The sequence below is a fragment of the Coenobita brevimanus genome, chromosome 55 (genome assembly GCF_032717465.1).
Source record: "Coenobita brevimanus isolate Jiangsu-jjx chromosome 55, ASM3271746v2, whole genome shotgun sequence".
NCBI classification, from domain to species: Eukaryota; Metazoa; Arthropoda; class Malacostraca; order Decapoda; family Coenobitidae; genus Coenobita; species Coenobita brevimanus.
In genome coordinates this window covers 43,202,041-43,207,383 of record NC_137008.1, presented here as the reverse complement: position 1 = coordinate 43,207,383, position 5,343 = coordinate 43,202,041, and positions in this window count along the sequence as shown.

Below are 5,343 nucleotides of genomic sequence, written 5' to 3'. Positions count from 1 at the left end.
ACAAAGTTGACATGGATTCGATGTGAGTCACTGAGCGTAGCTGCGGTCACGGTGGTGGTAATGTAGTTGGCTGTGTTGTGACGGGCCGCCAGACCCGGCACCTGCCTCCCGCATCCCTCCCCCCCCTACATACACACGGGCTTTCAAGGTCATGAAGGACAGTGGTTGGTATTTGGAAGAGTTGAAACAGTCAGCCAAATTAACTCAGAATACTATTTTACAATTCTGATAACTTTTCACTCTACTCTTTTTAACATCAGTATATATATTATTGCATATTATAACACATATCTGTTAAGCGAAGGATGGGTGGAATATAAACGAATATAAAGATATATTTCTTTGTAAAGATGGAAACACAATTGTGGCTTAGTCGGTGAGTAAAACTAGCTTACCAGAGCCCTTCACCCTCATCCTTGCATATTTCACTTCTGTCTGTACTAGTTTTCATTCTTTAAATGATGTGTAATCTGAAGGGCAATAAGCACCCAGGGCACCGCAGCTGTTCCGTGAATTAGTAACCATATAGAAACAACTGTAAGGCAGAACTTAGTTAAAAAGGCTGCATGAAATATATGGTGGTATTAACTGTAAATGGGGGCAAAAACTACATTTTAGCAAACAGTCAAATACCAGATGCCATATATTAGTTTGGCTGAGACCAGACGTCTTTTTTGCTTAGAATTATTTTACGTTTCTAACTGTTTCTTTTTATGCATAATCCCAAACCCCACCCATCATACCCTCCAAAGGGTCTTCCACCCCAGAGTCCATAATCTTCCAGTTACAAGAAATCATAACTTTTCCCCAGTCTTACTCCAGCCGTCACAGTCAGTGACAATGCCTAAAACTGTATATAAATGGTCCATGTCACAGGACTTCGTATATGCCGCATAACTGTAAAAGCATGCTTGTCCGAGTGACACCATAGGGAATAATGGAGGGAGGTGAAACGCTGGGGCGGAGGGAGCTTTATAGCACATATGCACAGAATCATAACCTTTCTTGTACTGCTGTGCTAACACCTGGGATACTGCTACGTGCAGTGATGATGGTTCTACAGGACTACACTAATTATGCTGCTTCAGTCTCGTACTGTCTTTCGGTAACAGCGCATTACCACTTATATAATTCAGTCTCATCAGTAATATAAACCATCTCTGTCGCATTTCTCACTATCAGTACAGTGTATGGGATACGTGATAATGCTCCACTCAGACACAACCTGCCTCTCATCCAATCCCCACCGTCTCTATCCCACCCCCCCTCCCAAATACACACTACAGAGGGCGACATCTGTTGCCCGACCATAGCATTTCTCCCAGCTGTTTCGAAACTTCAAACTCAGGTATTCCTATCCTCACTGTGGGTGGGTAGTGGAAGGGACTTCTGTGCATGATAGTACACCTGACCTGATCTCACCTCACTTACTCAACCACCATTGGCTTCATGGACTTGATTGTTGACAGCTACACTATTAACTGTCCCACTTTTCACTGCTCTAATACCACCTAAATCATGCCTAACTCTGTCATCTAGAACCCTACCTAATCTAGCTTTTCCTCCCCTACTGAGGTGAAGGCCGCCTCTACCATACAAGCTATTGTCATGACTAAAGTTGTCCCAAACATCAACAAATATCATACTCTCCTCTCTACATAGACCCTGTATGCCACTGTTGACTCCTATCATTGTACTGAGAATCACAGAAACAACGTGAGAACTTGGTAACAAACCACAGATAACTCATTTCCTGTGGTTTTCCTTGAGCTTCTTATGGTCCTTGTACTTCTTAAGTATCTCCTAGTCCTGCTTGAAGCTACATTATTTGTTCCTACCACAGTAGCAAAGACTGAGTCCTCCGAGGTTTGCTAAGTCATTCACTCTCTCAGCCATGCCATATATACTACACCCAGGAAAGCAGAAACGCTTCCTCCAAAAACGCTTAGTACAAAATTCCTTCTCCTGATGCCTAATCAAATCCCTAATAAGTATCAGACAACGCGCATCCTACACTTCATCTTCCAGAACCTTAAATCTGTTCCTAATGGATACACTCCAGTCACTGTTACTTCCCTTAGCCTTGCAACCTCCCTTGACTGGTTGAAGCCATCTCTATCATATACTCTGGTCTCAGCCTTAACTAGCCTAGCTGCTAAGTTATCTATCTTACCTAACACTTCTGTTTCCATTTCCTCTACATACACTTCCCTACCACGCAACATTCCATCCTCATTTTCCCAGCTCCACGCAACATTCCATCCTCATTTTCCCAGCCTTTCAGCCAGTCACTTAACACGTTATTTGCCTCACAGTTTTTCCTAATTTCTAAGCTAAGCCAGCTCACTAACTCACAAAACAAATAACACCTATGCTCACCTTAATCTTTCACCATGCAGTGTCTTAAAAACTCCTTAGAATACAGGCAGCAGGAGAATCGTTGAGCAGGCGCCATTTTAAAGGGGGCTTAGGAAGAGCTCCAAGAAGTACTGTACAGTCACTTACAAAAGTTCGTGGGGGTTCGGGTGTGTGTGTGCGCGCCTGTGCAGACCACCCCTTTCTGGTCGGCGAGTCTGTATAATGACATGACAACGAACACATACACACGGGAGAACTGTGACGTTGATGCAATAAAGTATGAAAGGATTATGTTTGTCAATCATGTGTTATCGGTAGTCATAATCAGTTACATATTGAGTGTTGTATGATAAGATATGAAAGTTAGAGCCCCTTCAATGTCTAAGTATTTATTACGGAAGGGGGCAGTGACGACGGTAGTGCAGGTCGAGATGCATTTGAATCTTTTTGAAAATTTGCTTCGTATCCACATGAATAATATTGTAAACCATTAATAGCTACACGCACACAGTATATACCATTAACGTTATATCTTCCTCATACCGTATATTCCTCCAAATATTCAATGAAAATCAAAGCTGGATAATAAATAAATCATTCTAAGTAGACCAAGACTCGAAACAATGCACAGTGAAGCAGTCTGAGTTGGTCAAAGTCGTAATGGAACAGCCCTGAGTCAGAGGCAACACTCCTGAAGGAAAAACACGAAGCAGGTAAGAAACTATTCACATGATAACTACAGGAAAATACTGAAGTAAGTCATTTGCTTCCTGTAGTTATTACATGAATAGCTTCTTACCTGCTTCGTGTTTTTCCTTCAGTGTTGTTGCCTTAGACTCAGGGCTGTTCCATTAGGACTTGGCCAACTCAGACTGCTTCACTGCTCATTGTTTCGAGTCTTGGTCTGCTTACATTGTTTTACTACCTAATATTCATATTAGGTTTTCTTTGGATATTTGGAGGAATATACGGTATGACGAATATATGCAAAATAACGTTATTGGTAGATACTGTGTGCTTTTAGCTCTTAATGGTTTACAGTATTATTCATGTGGATACGAAGCAAGTTTCAAAACGATTGAAATGCATCTCCGCCTGCACTACCGTAATAAAAACTTAGACATTGAAGGGGCTCTAACTTTCATATCTTATCATACTGTACACATTAAATATGTAACTGATTATGACTACCGATAACACATGATTGACAAACATAATCCTGTCATACTACATCAACGTCACACTTCTGCCGTGATGGGTGTGCGAGTAGTCAGGTCGTTATCCAGACTCGCCGTCCAGAAAGGGGTGGGGACTGCACAGACCCACACACACGCGAAGCCCCACGACCTTTTATGAGTGACTGTACGTCTTCACTTGAGTGGGTCAGAGGATAGAATGAGAGAGAGAGAGAGAGAGAGAGAGAGAGAGAGAGAGAGAGAGAGAGAGAGAGAACCTGTAAAAGTCTGATGAGCACCGCCGGATTAAGGGGGGGGGGGGGCAAGGGGCCCGGGAACTGGGCCACCCACCAAGAGGGGGCCTCCCACCAGAGCAACTTGTGTTCATTTCATTTCGTGTTTATGCATTACATATTACAGCATTGGATGAATAGTCCCCGTTCAGTATTTCCTAACTAAAAGTGTCCTATTTATATATTAGGATTTAGGTTACCAGTCTGTGGTGTATGCCATTGGGGGAGTTGGAAAGGGGGCCTCCCTTCCAAGCGGGCCCCGGGCCTCCCACATGCTTAATCCAGCCGTGCTGATGAGAAAGGGAGAATAAGATGGAAGCAGAAATCTGTGTGTGTGTGTGTGTGTGTGTATGTGTGTGCCGAAAATGCATAGGGACTGAGGACATTAAGCATATCCTAACAATGAGTGGCGCCAGATAGCAGCCATCGCGGAAAGTGGCCAGGAGATTAAAGCTTCAAGATACTGAAATAAAGTTACTAAATCTGAACTTATTTTCTGTGTAATATGAAAAAAAAATGTAAGGTACAGTATAGGAATCAAATTTGTTATTATTTTGTCTGTTCACACTAATACAGTAGCTGGGGGCGGCCATCGTCCGTTCACTCGATGAAGTGCTTCCTCTAAGTAATTCTACATTGGTTGACAAGCCGAATGGTTTTCTGTAACCCAGGAAACCATTTACAGTTCTGGATGGTGGCCATATAACCAAATAACGGGAAGACGTGGAACCTACTATGATGTCCCCGTTAACAGAGTGGAGAGATGCAAATGCGGCGTTCATACAGATACAAAAATTCCACACTTTTATCCGCTTCTCGCCGCGGCGGGGCGCCGTCTTCCGCATAGGAACATTGATTTACTGCATGGGATGACCATACAGGGGCGATAGCTTGTCTACGTACGTTTGAGGGTCTGCTTGGCCACAGAGATCGGGGTTACACTACTACTACTAGCCTACTACTACTCTTACTACTACTACTACTGCGACTACTATTGCTACTACTATTGCTACTACTACTGTTATTACTACTGTTACTACTACCACTACTGTAGTTTACTTCCCCCAGTAGTCCATGCTTTGAACCTTTTACTCTCTCCTTGGACTGTGTAAAGAGAAAGCGTTTATTTAATCCTTCCCTTTGATCCAGTTAATGCACAGTGTTAGTGTGGTTATTGTTTCTGACCTGAGGGCGTGTCTATGATGCTGAATTAGCAGTTGTTTCTACAGCCCCGTACACACCAAGATACAAAGTCGCGCAACATGGTCTTTGGACTGTCTCCCATCTGTCTCAGAAAAATCTAAATTTGTCTCACAACAGTCGCTGGACACTGTCTCTGGGTCACGTACACACCAAGATACTTTATCCAGCAAAAGTCGCGCGACAATGTCACTAGACTGTTGCGCGACTGTCTCAGGAAAATCTAAATCTGTCGCTGGACAGTCGAGCGACAGTCCAGAGACAAGATTTCGGTTGTATCTTGTCTCCCAATATATATGGGAGACAAGATACAAGTT